The sequence below is a fragment of the Arachis hypogaea genome, chromosome 13 (genome assembly GCF_003086295.3).
Source record: "Arachis hypogaea cultivar Tifrunner chromosome 13, arahy.Tifrunner.gnm2.J5K5, whole genome shotgun sequence".
In the NCBI taxonomy this organism is placed as follows: Eukaryota; Viridiplantae; Streptophyta; class Magnoliopsida; order Fabales; family Fabaceae; genus Arachis; species Arachis hypogaea.
In genome coordinates, this window is record NC_092048.1 from 41,717,427 (window position 1) to 41,734,164 (window position 16,738).

The following is a 16,738-nucleotide window of genomic DNA, read 5'->3' on the forward strand; positions in this document are numbered from 1 at the left end:
GAGGTAGGCGTCGCGCCCAGTCACCGTCGCTGCCGAACCACCATGGAGCCGCCAAGATCCATCGTCGCCGAGCTGGAGGAGAGGAAGTAACCGCCACACTACACGCCGCCACTGGCGAGATCTTCGTCACTGCCATTGTTGACGGGCAAGGAGGAGTTGGAGTTCGTCCTCGCCACTTTTGCCGCCGTCGAAGCCAGGCTTGTTGCCGTTACCACCCTGAAGCTAAGGGGAAGCTGCTGCTGTTGCAGGAGAAACCAGCCGCGCCACCGCGCCTTTGTCGCCAGAAATAATTTGATATTGGAAATGATTTGATAATGAAAATGATTTATATCATAATTGGTTTGATATTGGAAATGGTTGAGAAGGGTTTGAGAGATATTTGAAGGGAACCCTTGAAGGGTGGTAAAGTCCTAGTTTTAGGAGAGTTGCTGTCGAAATTTTTATAAGTTTGGACTAAATTGAATAATAAGGAAGATGATATTGGTTGTCACCCTCCTAAAGTCTAAAGGCTTTGCCGTGTAGCTTAATTAATAAGTCCTAATTTAAAGTAACTAAGTGATTGATTTAAGAATAAGAGATTATGTTTCAATTGAGATTTATAATTGGAAATAAAATAAATAATTTGAATCTTTTGGGAAAGAATTTTATTTTAAACTTATAAAGAAGTTAAAATTGATTTCGAGGAGTTTTTAGTGAATTTAAAAGTAATTTCTTAAGAACAAAAATGATTATATTTTCAATTAAGGTTTGAATTAGTGAAATAAGGTGATTTTTGAGTCTTTTAGTGAAAAGAATTTGGGGGTGAATTCAACATATTGAATCGAGTAATTCCCCGATAAGAATTTTGTTAAATGAAATATTTTGATATTATGTCGGGGATATATGTGAATCATGATTGAAATATGATTATATATAATTGCGGTTTTGACTTTGATCTTGATTATGATTTGAAATGAGAATTTCATTGATGTTGTGGAGATGGTGGTTTTGTCCCATCCACGGTGAGGACGGTGACATTGTCCCGCTCATGGATAGGCAAGTTGAGATTAAAGATTCTCTCTCTTGTTGTGATAGACAGGTTGATGTTGAGAATTTCCTCTCTTGTTGTGATGGACAAGCAGGGTTGATGATTTCCTCTCTTGTTACATCGGGAAATTGGATAGAAGGTTGAGGATTCTCTTCGATTCAATTTCTGGATGTGGTGTGGATGGGTTAGGTTGATGATTCCTTATCGTTGCATCACAGTCTCTCTCTAATCGTAAGGGTGGACGAACACTCTCCCAAATACTGCTACCTCCAATGAGATGGTGGAAGGTTGAGGAGTCCCTTCTTGTTGTTCCTCCTTGGGATGCATGATAGAGACATTATGTCTGGGTTAGCTACTGGATGTGTCGAGTCTGGCAGTTTAACCGACACGTGAGCTCCTTGCCAATAGGACAGGCATATGTCATACTACATTTATTTGTCATTTATTTGGGTGTATTTAATTGTCTTTAGTTTTTCTATGTGAATATTTCTGTTTAACTTCTAATTACCATACTTGCTGTAATTGCTCTTTATCGTGTTTGAACTTCTTGCTTGTGATTGTGACTGGTTGGTTCAGTGATTTGATTGGTGACTTGATTATGCTTTGGGCCAGAGGCCGTGATTTGATTTTGTGTTGGGCCAGAGGCTATGATTTGATTTTGTATTGGGTCGGAGGCCGTGATTTGGTTATGTTTGAGCCGGAGGCCGTGATTGGATAAATCAGTGGTAAGTTAGGTTAGAATGGTTCTTTGGTAAGCAGTGAAATATTACGAAATATTATGTTTGCTTGGATTTTTTTAAGTAAAACATGGATTTGGATTTTTGATGGTTAAGTAGAACGATAATCACTGTGGTTGAAATCCATTCTTTTCCTTACACGTATCCTCTTGTGACAATTTTAAACTTTCTGGTAAGATCGTGTGGTTAGGTTCTCACCCTCTACAGACTTCTCTTTTCAGGATGAACGAGGTAGCTTATGAAGTTTTCTTCTGCGCATTTGGTCGTATATATATAGTTATAGTTTTTTCCTTGCCTTTATTCTTATATCGAAGTAAGAGGGATAGGAGTCGTGATTGTAATGATATGTACGTATGTAATATTTGTAGTTACTTGTATAAGAAGTCTTATATGTGTATATGTGTGTGTGTGTAAAGTGCTGTTATTTTGTATCTATGTATGTTTTTTTTATAAAAAAAAGTATTTCCGGTTTTTCAAATAAAACACTGATACGGTTTCGAGTTAAAGGCTCCTATTTTAGTATTAAGTATATGGAAGTCGTCGTAATATCCTGGCTATCAGAGTGACGCAGCCAGAAGCATGACATTCTGATAGTAAGGGTGTTAGAGGTCATGCTCACATGAAAATAATTTTTGAATGATCTTAGACAGGTCTTTTGAAAGATCTTTTCAAAATCTCTTATGAAAAAGATTCTACATGTGATTATTGCAAGGAAAAAAACAAACTAAAATTTTCTTCAAGAGAATCAACACGGTGAATACTTTTAAGCCTTTTGAGCTCTTATATTTTATTTTCTTTGGACATACCAAAACTGCAAGTCTAAGTGATAGAAGATATATCTTTGTGATTTTGATGAATTTTTCATATTTACATGAGTTATTTTCTTAGTTTAGAATGAGAAATGAGTTACGATCATCTCTACCATCAGATAATCTGATCATAGTGGTGAGTTTATAAATTTAGATTTTGAAAAATTTTGTAAACATCTTGTCATTTCTCATAATAAATTCTCAATTTCTAAAATCCCTTAACAAATAAGATAGTTGAAAGAAAAAATAGGAGCTTACAAGAAATTATCAAAATAATACTTTTAGAAGATGATTTGCTAAGAGATTTCTATGTTGAAGCATTGAATACATCATGTTACATTTAGAGTCTTTATAAGACATCCTTAAAATGGCACCTTATGAGCTATGGAAAAAAAAAAACACAATATTTCTTATTTTCATATATTTGGATCACACTATTTTATCCTTAACACAAGGGATAAACTTGCAAAGTTTAGTCTCAAATCCAATGATGACATATTCTTAGCATATTCACAGGTTTTTAAAGTACACAATATGCAACAATAAAACATTATGTATTGAAAAAAATATCAATGTGAAGTTCAAAGAGCTGAGCAACTATCTTAAAGAAAATTTGAGAGAGATTGAGAATAAATCAGACTATCTCAAAGTCACAAAAAGTTGATCTTGAAATAGAGTCTTCACCTTATAACCCAAAAGGGCCTTTACCTCAAATTCTAGAGGAAGAAGAAAACAAAGAAGAAGAATATGAGAAGATGTAAAACTATAATGGTATAATTATTCTCAAAGATGTTTTAAGAAACTTAGTTCTTGGAATGACCTAAGAAGGAGTTTAGATTAGATTATTCTTCTGAAACAACGATACTTTTATCTTTGAGATTAAGTCATATCATGTGTCAAAAACTCTAAAAGAACCAGATTGAGTCAATATTATGAAAGAAGAATTTGAACAGTTTGAGTAGAATCAAGTTTGACACTTAATACTTAGACCCAAGAACAAATCCATCATTAGAACTAAGTGGGTATTCAAAAATAAAATCTTGATTAAGCTGGTAAGATTATTCAAAATCCTAAGATATATCACTTGTGTACTTTTACACTATGTTTGGATCAATGAAAATTAGAAGGAAAGAAAATGTAAGGAAAGAAAATAGAAATTTTTCATTGATTGGATAAGCATGGAAATTGGATTGAAAGGGAAAACAATGGCGTGGGACCCACATCCAAATTTTTCTTCCAAACGTGCGAAGAAAATTGCTAAAAGTTCTAAAATAAAGGTGAAATTACTAATATATCCATTGTTAAAATTGAAAGCAAAATTTATAATATCTAATAGAAAATAAAAAAGAATAAATTTAAAAAAATATTATTGTTAACAATGATAATACATTAAGATCCTAAAATACAATTAAGATCACTTTTTTATTAAAAAAATAATTTAAATACATTAGTATATTAGTATATTATAATTTATATATAATATAGGTAAGGGTATTAATGTAATTTTATTTGGTTATAATTTTCTCTCTTCTTACTTTTCCTTCCATCCAAATAAAAGAAAAATTTCTTCCTACTTTCTTTCCATCCATTTTCTCTTCATCCAAACAATATAAAAAATAAATTTTTTCTTTCATTTTCTTTCTTTTCATTTTCTTTTCTCCCATTTTCTTTTTTTACTTTTTTCATCTTGCATCCAAACAAAGTGTTAATGTTCCCTTAGCTTACTTTAATTTTTTTTTCTTTCGCTTGAGTGTTTATGTCCCGCAATGAGTAGAAATTTTCTGATTTTGATAAATCTATGAAAAAAGTCAAAATATTTTTTATAAACATTTTCAAGTTAGTTAAAACTTCAAAAAAAATATATCTTGGTGAACCTAATACCGCATAATCGTTAAAAAAAAATTTTAACTTACAATCTAAATACATTAACCTCATTCTCGTTGCAAATGAATTCATAAATTCAAAAGCTTCAAAATTTTTATTTTAGATTTTAAAAAGAAATTAAGTACGATTCAACTTATTTCTCATGTGTTTTTGTACACTTTTTTTTGTAACTTAAATAAGCTCAATAAAAAAAATAAAAAAACTGCTTAAATAAAGGGACAATTCTGTTTAAGACTACTCTTAAACTCCTCCCAAAGAGAATGAAGCTCCACTTGATAAAGTTGTAACTTTATCGCCATCTTTGCCATGGTGTCTGCCACTGTGTTTGCATCTCTTATAATCAAACGAAAGTCAACATGCCAATTCCAATGCATGATATATATCCCTTATTTTGAATACCAACGAATCAATAAACCCAAAACCATCTTGGTGATTAGTAACAAGATTAAACTCTTCCACACAATCCATCTCACAAATAATATCTCGTTAACCCACATCCCAAACTAAGAGATATTCTCTCCAAATAGCAAATAATTTTCCTTAAAAAAATACTATTACCCCAAATCATTGTCAAACACCTTCTTTGCCAACTCCTATTACAATCTCTAATAATGCAAGCAAAACCAATACTATCACTAAAACCAAGATAACTAGCATCATAATTAATCTTAAAAGTACCAATTGACGGGGAATTCCAAGAACTATTTAGAATAGAGAGAAAGGACATACGTTGTAATTCAAAAATACTCCTAAACTCCTTTTGAAGTTAATGGCAGACAAATCCCTTTTTTAGGAGGCCAAGTCTCATGAGAATTAAAGATGTTGATGAGTTTGGAAAATTCTAAATTAATATGATGATCAAACATCATTAAAATAATTAATTATAAAATTATTAATTTAAATTTTAATTCACTTTTGTTAATTAATAATTTTGTTGCTTGCAGATTTTATCATTGGGCAAACTCAAGGCCCAAAATGGTTGGCAAAAATAATCAGCCTAGTGCAAAAATATTTTAAAATATGTGGCTGAATTATTATTGTGAAAGTAAGAGAATCTGGAACAGAACAATCTGCTGAAGCTCATCAAAGCTCAACCTTACTCCAAAAACCAAGAGAATGAAAGTCTATCCTCATGATTTCATCATAGGTGATCCTTCCAAAGGAGTAACCACAAGATCCTCATCCAAGAAGCAAGCCGAGCAAAGCAATGTTGCTTTCTTGTCCCAAATGGAGCCTCACGATGTGAAACAAGCTCTTGAAGACCCCTCTTGGGTCAAAGTCATGGAAGAGGAGCTTGCTCAATTTGAAAAGAATGAGGTTTGGACACTTGTAGCTAATCCGAATGGTAAAAAGGTAACGAGTACTAAGTAAATTTTTAAAATAAATTGGGTGAAGATGGTAGTGTTGTTCGTAACAAGGCTAGATTAGTGGCCAAAGGTTACGATCAAGAGGAGGGTATAGATTTTGATGAGTCTTTTGCCCCGGTAGCAAGAATGGAAGCAATTAGGTTGCTTCTTGCCTATGCTGCCCACAAGGGGTTTAAAATATTCCAAATAGATGTCAAATGTGCTTTCCTTAATGGATTTATAGATAGAGAAGTATTTGTGGCCCAACCCCCCGGTTTTGAAAGAAAGGAATTTCCAAATCATGTTTTTAAGCTTTCAAAGGCTCTTTATGGCCTAAGGCAAGCTCCAAGAGCTTGGTATGAAAGGCTTAGTGCCTTCTTATTGAAAAATTAATTTCAAAGGAGAACCATCGATACAACTTTATTTATAAAAGTATCAAATGATGATATTCTTCTTGTTCAAGTTTATGTGGATGATATAGTGTTTAGATCGGCCAATGAATCCTTGTGTAAAGAGTTTGGAAAACTCATGACTAGAGAGTTTGAAATGAGTTTAATGGGAGAACTAACATTCTTTCTTGGTCTCCAAATTAAACAAACTCCTAGTGGCATTTTTATTCACCAAGGAAAATATGCTAAAGAATTAATCAAGAAATTTGGCCTAGAAAATTCCAAACCTATGGGAACTCCAATGCATCCAAATACTAAACTTGAAAAAGATGAAAACGGTAAAGATGTGGATGAAACACGGTATAGAGGAATGATTAGTTCACTCATGTATCTTACATCCTCTAGACCGGATATTGTTCAAAGTGTGGGTGTATGTTCAAGATTTCAATCTCACCCAAAAGAATCCCATCTTTCAGCCGTAAAAAGAATCATTAGATACATTAAGGGAACTTGTGATTATGGCTTATGGTATTCTAGAACTGATGACCTTTGTGCAGTAGGGTTTTGTGATGCAGATTATGCGGGAGATCGGGTGGATAGAAGGAGCACCTCCAGAATGTGTTGCTTCCTTGGAAGCTCACTTAACATGTAGTCAAGCAAGAAACAAGCCACAGTTGCTCTATCCACAGCCGAAGCTGAATATATATCTGCCTCTGCATGTTGTTTACAATTAATTTGGTTGAAAACTCAGTTGGAGGATTACAAATTGAAAATCAATAGCATACCCTTATTTTATGACAATATGAGTGCAATAAACATTTCCAAAAATCCTGTCCTGCACTCTAGAACCAAGCACATTGAAGTGAGATATCATTTTATTAGAGAACATATGCAAAAAGAGAACTATTGATATTCAATTTGTAAAATCCGAAGAACAGCTTGCAGACATTTTACTAAACCCTTGTGTGAAGACAAATTCTGCTCTCTAAGAAACAGTTTGGGAATGTTAGAATTGAATTCTGTTGATAATTTGTGATTTTTCTGATTGTGTTTGGTTTTGTCTCGTAGGTAGGGCGGAGATAAATTTGAGGACGTGAAGAACATGACATGATACAGGGGGAGACTGAACTGATGATAATAATCTTGGGCCCCACTAAATCTTCTTTGACCTTATCCATGACTCTGGCCGTTTTGAATTCCTCATTTTTTAAAATAATACTTTTTGGGAAGTTGTCATATCATATCTTGTAGGAAGGAGTTCTTGTCAAATCATAATCTTTTTTTTCACCTTTTCCCTTGATTCTAAGAGCTAATCTCTCATTTTTTAATTTTAAAAATATTTCCTTATTGATAACCGCACCTCTAAATAGCGCATTACTCACTTAATTCTCTCTCCACTCAGCATTAAATGCTGTTGTAACCTCCCACCTCTCTCCAATCTCTTCGGCCACTCCTTCATCTTCCCTATTCATTCTTCACTTTCATATCATGAAAAAGAAAGTGGCTCCTAAAAGAAGTAGCCGAACTCCACTCTCCAAAAATCCTCCATTTTCTTCTACTCCTCAAACTCATACTCACATTCACATACTCTCTACTTCTTCTTCATCTCCTTCACCTTCTTCTCAGCAAACCGAGACTATGAGGAGAAAAGTTATTGCCCAGAAAACTTCATCTCGAAAGAAGATTGGAAAGGATAAAGAACCTGTTGTAGAAGAAGAAGAGGAGTCCTAATCTTCTCTACCTCATTCACCACCAAGAAAATCAACCCTTCACCCCTCTGGCCGCAGTTCTCAACGCTCAAAAGGCTACCCTCTACGCAACACACGGGAACTGCCAAACTTGGAATCTCTTGATTTCAAAAACAAGTTCAACAAGGGGAATTCTCATTTTGATCCGGACAGATTCAACTCTTGTGCTGCATATGAGTTTCACAATCAAGTTCTGGCTAAACGTCACCTATGTGACTCTCACATAGTAAATTTGGAGGCACTGACTGCAAAAGACATCAACTTTGCCACTCTGTTTGATAACCTGAAGTGGACTCCTCTATTCCATATTCAGAAGCCTGTTTATCCATCCCTGGTTCGCGAGTTCTATGCGAACATGGTGTATCTTGACGGAGCAATCCACTCATATGTCAAGAGGGTTCACTTATCTCTGAACAGAGAAACCATCAGCACTGCATTAGGATACGCTGATGAAGGAGCAACTGCCTACATGACTGGAAAGTGGGATTCACAGGTTGGGGTGACATATCATATTGCTCTGAATCGAACCTGTGAAAACTTCTCTGCCCTGGATGGGACGTTTTAACGCATAAAGCTCTTGGACCTGTAAGAGCGCTACTTCACAGGATCATCAATCATATCTTGATGCCTCAGAGTGGTTCCTTCCAAAGAGTAACTGTTTGTGATACCTTAGTTCTTTTTGCAATCCTTACTTCCTCTCCTATTTCATTTGCTTATTTGATGGTGCGACATATGTGGGATTGTGTGCGCAGTGACAAAAAGGCAAATCTGCCTTATGGCATTTTTCTTACATGCATATTTGAACATTTTTATGTTGATTTAACTAATGAGCATGTAGAAAACAAGGTTTCCACCATCAAAGGAGGAGGAGTCTCTGGATCCGTGAAAAGTACCAAAGGAAAATGCTCCATGCCCTCTGAACCATCAGAAAGTGATCTTGAAAGTCGTCCTACTGAGCCTACAAAGGTTGCTGATCCATCAAGGACGTTCTAACTGAATTTTCAAACATGTCAAATCTGATGGTACACTCATACAAAGAAGCCCGCAAACAAGCTTATGAGAATGAGAAGGCTTGGAAAAGTGCCATGAGCGAATTAATCTGTTGCTCGACAGCTTTGAAAAAGACATGGGTGATGCAGATGAAGATAACCAATCCCTTGGCTCTGACATTAATCTTTCTGATGCTTGATTCAGTTTAACTGCTCGTACCTATGAACTCTGTTTCATTTTCATGTTTTCTTGTTTTGAGTACTGTATAACTGTTAAGTTGGATACTCTGAATCTTATGTTTTAGTTTAAACAAATATTATGCATTTTGTTATGTTGTTCTGATCTGTTTTACAGGTTCCTCCATTGATGACAAAAGAGGGAGAAAAGTTGAGAAAAATTGAAAAACAGGGGCTGAAATCAATTTGATTAATGATTACCCTTGTGCATGTATTTCAATCCTATTTTTATGATTTTTGATTATGCTCTGGTTTATGCATTATCATATTCTGATTTTGGCTGTGATATTTTGATTAAGCTCTGATTTCTTTGTTGATTTAATATCCTGCCAATTGTTATGAAGAGTTGTTATTATCTCAGAAAAGGCTTCATAGATCATGAATTATTGTTTTGTTTGGCAAAATTTTTTGGCAGGAAACTGTTTTAACAGGAATTATTTTGGTAATTTAAAGTATGTTGAGTCTTGATTATATGTTGAAATGTACTCTATAGGTACTCAAACATGCTTTATTTTTGTTATTTTATTAAGAAGAAAATCATTTATATGATAACAAATCAGGTTTTGATTCTCACTTCACTTCTGCTAAAAAATTAAGCTGTTCAACACTTTTAATATTTCATATGTTGAATACATTTTGGCTTTAAGCTTGATTTAAGAATGTTACATATAATGCTTCCTTTAATAAAATGGCACATATTAAGGGGGAGCTTTGTAACAATTGGAAAGGGAGAGGATTCCAAATCTTCAAAGGGAGTACTCTTAATTCTTACTCTTTTCAATTCAATTTTTAATAATGTTTGTCATTAAGGGGGAGATTGATGAGTTTGAAAAACTCCAAATTAATATGATGATCAAATATCATTAAAATAATTAATTACAAAATTATTGATTTGAATTTTAATTCACTTTTGTTAATTAATAATTTTGTTGCTTGCAGATTTTAACATTGGGCAAACTCAAAGCCCAAAATGGTTGGCAAAAATAATCAGCCTAGTGCAAAAATATTTTAAAATATGTGGTTGAATTATTATTGTGAAAGTTGGGCCAGATTTTGTTGAAAAAGCCCAAAATAAATCTTTTGGTAAAAAACCAACTAGCTTGGTCCGAATTGAAACAAAAGAAGGAAGGAAAGTGCATATTTGGTTCGGTTACCCACTTCCCTCTTTGATGGAATTCAAATTTTATTAACTAGCTTTAATTGCCTAGGTAACATGAAAGAGAAATTACAAGTGAAATGATGGCATTAATTGATTACACGTTACTAGACATGGGGAGTGGAGAATTAACTCATTTTAATTCCTTTCTTCAATTACATTGAAAGCTTTTCAATTTTCTCTCTCTTCTCTCTCTAGTTTCGGTCACTTCTATGTCAGGAAGAAGGATGAAGAAGCAAGCCATCAGAGGTAGAAGCAGAGAAGCTATGAGTAAGCAAGAAGCCATTGTGATGATGGCTTTAGCAAAAAGATCCACAGTAGGGTATGGCTGAGATTTTTGCCACTAATGGTAAGATATGGTGAAGAAGTCTCAAGCTCTCCATACCCAAAAATAGAAGAGATCCAACTCAGTCAGAGAAGAAGATCCCAGAGGCATGGCTCGTCTCTACTTTTGTTCATCCATCACAGGAGGTAGCTACTGTAGCTACGTGGGAAAGAAGCAGAAGATAGAGCAGATGGAGCTGTCAAGCATCAAGGACTCATCAAGGGTCAGGAATCCTTCTTGGGAAGCAAGTTAAGATGGAAGGCCCGGATTAATGAAGCTTGGTGAGAAGGGATGAGGAAGAGGTAATTGCATGTTAGTTTTTGCATTCGGTTCCCTATTTCCTCTCTCTGTCCGAACCGATTTTGTTTGAAGAAGAAGAAGATTAGCTCGGTTCAACCGTTTCAACCTTGGAGGTGAAGAGCCAAGGCTTGAAACAAGGAGAAAAGAGCGTAAAGCACAAAGTTCTCATAGCTACCCAAGCTAACAGAAGTTCTTCTCCTTCAATGTGTTTCATGTTGTATTTTTCTATTTAGTTTTGTCTGTCTTGAGTCTCATGGAAAAAGGCAAACAGTGAGGTTTGTATGAAAAAGTCATAGAGCGGAAAGAGGCAAAGTATACAAAATTAAAAGAAAAAGCCATAGATGTCCTATAGGTCCTTTGTACATCTGTGTTATGTTTCATGATTCTGTGGGAATCCCCTTACAAGTTGGGTTAGCACTTAGCGGTTGAAAGCTTGGTGATGAGCGGATAATTTATACGCTTTTTGGCATTGTTTTTAGTATATTTTTAGTAGGATCTAGTTGCTTTGAGGGATGTTTTCATTAGTTTTTATGTTAAATTCACATTTCTGGACTTTACTATGAGTTTGTGTGTTTTTTTGTGATTTCAGGTATTTTCTGGCTGAAATTGAGGGACTTGAGCAAAAATCAGATTCAGAGGTTGAAGAAGGACTGCTGATGCTGTTGGATTCTGACCTCCCTGCACTCAAAGTGGATTTTCTGGAGCTACAGAACTCGAAATGGCGCGCTTCCAATTGCGTTGGAAAGTAGACATCTAGGACTTTCCAGCAATATATAATAGTCCATACTTTGGCCAAGAATAGACGACGTAAACTGGCGTTCAACGCCAGCTTTCTGCCCAAATCTGGCGTCCAGCGCCAGAAAAGGAGCCAAAACCAGAGTTGAACGCCCAAACTGGCACAAAAGCTGGCGTTCAACTCCAAGAAGGACCTCTACACGTGCAACACTCAAGCTCAGCCCAAGCACACACCAAGTGGGCCCCGGAAGTGGATTTATGCATCAATTACTTACTTCTGTAAACCCTAGTGGCTAGTTTATTATAAATAGGACCTTTCACTATTGTATTAGACGTCTTTTTGACCATCTTTGATCAGTTGTATGCTATCTTAGATCATGTTTGAGGGCTGGCCTCTCGGCCATGCCTAGACTTTCACTTATGTATTTTTAACGGTAGAGTTTCTACACTCCATAGATTAAGGTGTGGAGCTCTGCTATTCCTCAAAGATTAATGCAAAGTACTACTGTTTTCTATTCAATTCATCTTGTTTCACTTCTAAGATATTCATTCGTACTTCAATCTGAATGTGATGAACGTGACAATCATCATCATTCCCTATGAACGCGTGCCTGACAACCACTTCCGTTCTACCTTTGACTGAATGAGTATCTCGTAGATCTCTTAATCAGAATATTCGTGGTGTAAGCTAGAATGATGGCGGCATTCAAGAGAATCCGGAAAGTCTAAACCTTGTCTGTGGTATTCCGAGTAGGATTCAATGAATGAATGACTGTGACGAGCTCCAAACTCGCGATTGCGGGGCGTTAGTGACAGACGCAAAAGGATAGTAAATCCTATTCCAGCATGATCGAGAACCGACAGATGAATAGTCGTGCCGTGACAGGGTGCGTTGATCGTTTTCACTGAGAGGATAAGATGAAACCATTGACAAAGGTGATGCCTCCAGACGATTAGCCGTGCCGTGACAGGGCATTGGATCATTTTTCCGAGAGATGACCGAAAGTAGCCATTGACAGTGGTGATGTATCACATAAAGCCAGCCATGGAAAGGAGTAAGACTGATTGGATGAAGATAGCAGGAAAGCAGAGGTTCAGAGGAACGAAAGCATCTCTATTCGCTTATCTGAAACTCTCACCAATGATTTACATAAGTATTTCTATCCCTATTTTATTAATTAATTTCGAAAACCTCATTACTATTTTATATCTGCCTGACTGAGATTTACAAGGTGACCATAGCTTGCTTCATACCAACAATCTCCGTGGGATTCGACCCTTACTCACGTAAGGTATTACTTGGACGACCCAGTGCACTTGCTGGTTAGTTATGCGAAGTTGTGAAGATATGTTTAGACCATGGTTCTGTGCATCCGTTTTTGGTGCCATTGCCAGGGAATCAATTTCGAACAACAATTCACAACCTGAGTAGCAATTTCGCATACCAAGTTTTTGGCGCCGTTGCCGGGGATTGTTCGAGTTTGGACAACTGACGGTTCATCTTGTTGCTCAGATTAGGTAATTTTCTTTTTGTTTTCTTCTCAAAAATTTTTCAAAAATATTTCAAAATTTTCTCCTTTGTTTTCGAAAAAAAAATTATATAAAAATATTTTCAAAAATTTTATTCAAAATTTTTAAGAATGAATTCTAGTGTTTCATGAAGCATGTGAAGCCTGGCTGGCTGTAAAGCCATGTCTAAATTTATTTGGACTGAGGCAGCAATTTGTTATCAAGAGCAAGCTAGTTGTTGCTAATCCACCTACTGCTGTTCCTGATTCACCTGCTGAAGCTTGGCTGGCCATTGGCCATGTCTAGTGTTTTAGACCGGAGCTTTCATTGAAAGCTTGGCTGGCTAGTGAGCCATGTCTAATTCCTGGACTGAAGCTTTAGACTAAGAATGCAAGATTCCTGGAATTCATATTAAAAATTTTGGAATCCTTATTTTTCCTTTTTCAATTAATTTTCGAAAAATACAAAAATAAAAAAAATTAGAAAATCATAAAAATCAAAAATATTTTTTTGTGTTTCTTGTTTGAGTCATGAGTCATGTTATAAGTTTGGTGTCAATTGCATGTGCATCTTGCATTTTTCGAAAATTTCATGCATTCATGGTGTTCTTCATGATCTTCAAGTTGTTCTTGGTAAGTCTTCTTGTTTGATCTTTGCATTTGCATGTTTTGTGTCTTTTCTTGTTTTTCATATGCATTCTTGAATTCTTAGTGTCTAAACATTAAAGAATTCTAAGTTTGGTGTCTTGCATGTTTTCCTTGCATTAAAAATTTTTCAAAAATATGTTCTTGATGTTCATCATGACATTCAAAGTGTTCTTGGTGTTCATCTTGACATTCATAGCATTCTTGCATGCATCACATGTTTTGATCTAAAATTCTCATGCATTGCATCATTTTTCTTGTTTTTCTCTCTCTTCATTAAAAATTCAAAAATAAAAAAATATATCTTTCCCTTTTTCTCTCTCATAAATTCGAAAATTAGATTTGACTTTTTCAAAAAAATTTTAAATCTAGTTGTTTTTATGAGTCAAATCAAATTTTCAATTTAAAAATCTCATCTTTTTCAAAATCTTTTTCAAAAATCAAATCTTTTTTATTTTTCTTAGTTATTTTCGAAAACTTTAAAATATTTTTCAAAAATCTTTTTCTTATTTTTATATCAAAATTTTGAAAATAACAATAACAATTAATGTTTTGGTTCAAAAATTTCAAGTTTGTTACTTGCTTGTTAAGAAAGATTCAAACTTTGAGTTCTAGAATCATATCTTGTGATTTCTTGTGAATCAAGTCATTAATTGTGATTTTAAAAATCAAATCTTTTTCAAAACTACCTAACTAACTCTCTCTCTCTCATTTTCGAAAATTCCTTCCTTCTTTTTCAAAATTTCTTTTTAATTAACTATTATTTTAATTTTTAAATCTTAATTTTCGAAAAACTACTAACATTTTTCAAAAAAAAAAACTATTTTCAAAAATCACTAACTCTTTTTCAAAATTTATTTTCGAAAATTCCTTCTCTCTCATCTCCTTCTATTTATTTATTCATTCACTAACATCTCATCTCACATCTCTGCTCTCCTCACCCTTATATTTCCTTCCTTATATTACATTCTTTGTCACCTTCTTTTCTTCCACTTACATAAGGAACCTCTTTACTGTGACATAGAGGATTCCTCTTCTTTTCTTGTTCTCTTCTCTTTCTTATGAGCAGGAACAAAGAAAAAGGCATTCTTATTGAAACTGATCCAGAACCTGAAAGGACTCTGAAGAGGAAATTAAGAGAAGCTAAATCCAGAGATAACTTGATTGAAAATTTCGAACAAGTAAAGGAGATGGCAGCCGAACCCAACAACAATGCAAGGAGAATGCTTGGTGATTTTACTGCACCAAATTCCAATTTACATGGAAGAAGCATCTCCATTCCTGCCATTGGAGCAAACAACTTTGAGCTGAAACCTCAATTAGTTTCTCTGATGCAGCAGAACTGCAAGTTTCATGGACTTCCATATGAAGATCCTTTTCAGTTCTTAACTGAATTCTTGCAGATATGTGATACTGTAAAGACTAATGGAGTAGATCCTGAAGTCTACAGGCTCATGCTTTTCCCTTTTGCTGTAAGAGACAGAGCTAGAATATGGTTGGACTCTCAACCTAAGGATAGCCTGAACTCTTGGGATAAGCTGGTCAAGGCTTTCCTAGCCAAGTTCTTTCCTCCTCAAAAGCTGAGCAAGCTTAGAGTGGATGTTCAAACCTTCAGACAAAAAGAAGGTGAATCCCTCTATGAAGCTTGGGAGAGATACAAAGGACTGACCAAAAAGTGTCCTTCTGACATGCTTTCAAAATGGACCATTCTGGATATATTCTATGATGGTCTGTCTGAGTTATCTAAGATGTCATTGGACACTTCTGCAGGTGGATCCATTCACCTAAAGAAAACGCCTGCAGAAGCTCAAGAACTCATTGACATGGTTGCAAATAACCAGTTCATGTACACTTCTGAAAGGAATCCTGTGAACAATGGGATGCCTATGAAGAAGGGAGTTCTTGAAGTTGATACTCTGAATGCCATATTGGCTCAGAACAAAGTATTGACTCAGCAAGTCAATATGATTTCTCAGAGTCTGAATGGAATGCAAGCTGCATCCAACAGTACTCAAGAGGCTTCTTATGAAGAAGAAGCTTATGATCCTGAGAACCCTGCAATAGCAGAGGTGAATTACTTAGGTGAACCTTATGGAAACACCTATAACTCATCATGGAGAAATCATCCAAATTTCTCATGGAAGGATCAAAAGCCTCAACAAGGCTTTAATAATGGTAGAAGAAACAGGTTTAACAATAATAAACCTTTTCCATCATCCACTCAGCAACAGACAGAGAACTCTGAACGAAATACTTCTAATTTGGCAAACTTAGTCTCTGATCTGTCCAAGGCCACTGTGAGTTTCATGAATGAATCAAGGTCTTCCATTAGAAATTTGGAAGCACAAGTGGGCCAGCTGAGTAAGAGGATCACTGAAATCCCTCCTAGTACTCTCCCAAGCAATACAGAAGAGAACCCAAAAGGAGAGTGCAAGGCCATTGACATAAGCACCATGGCCGAACCCAAAGAAGGAGAGGAGGACGTAAATCCCAAGGAGGAAGACCTCCTGGGACGTCCAGTGACCAATAAGGAGCTTCCCTCTGAGGAACCAAAGGACTCTGAGGCTCATCTAGAGACCATAGAGATTCCATTGAACCTCCTTATGCCCTTCATGAGCTCTGATGAGTATTCCTCTTCTAAAGAGAATGAGGATGTTACTGAAGAGCAAGCTGCCAAGTTCCTTGGTGCAATCATGAAGCTGAATGCCAAATTATTTAGCATTGATACTTGGGAAGGTGAACCTCCCTTGTTCATCAATGAACTAAGTGATCTGGATCAACTGACATTGCTTCAGAAGAGACAGGATCCTGGAAAGTTCATAATACCTTGTACCATAGGCACCATGATCTTTAAGGCTCTGTGTGACCTTGGTTCAGGAATAAACCTCATGCCCCTCTCTGTA

The 16,738-nt window shown here is 35.5% G+C and overlaps 1 non-coding gene across 1 annotated transcript; it reads right to left on the reverse strand.

The window, feature by feature from the left end:
- Positions 1 to 15,421: 15,421 nt before the first annotated feature.
- On the reverse strand, positions 15,422 to 15,529 carry LOC112740020 (small nucleolar RNA R71). Its single transcript, XR_003170956.1, has one exon. It is a non-coding gene; the product is annotated as a small nucleolar RNA R71 (small nucleolar RNA).
- Between the last annotated feature and the right edge of the window lie 1,209 nt (positions 15,530 to 16,738).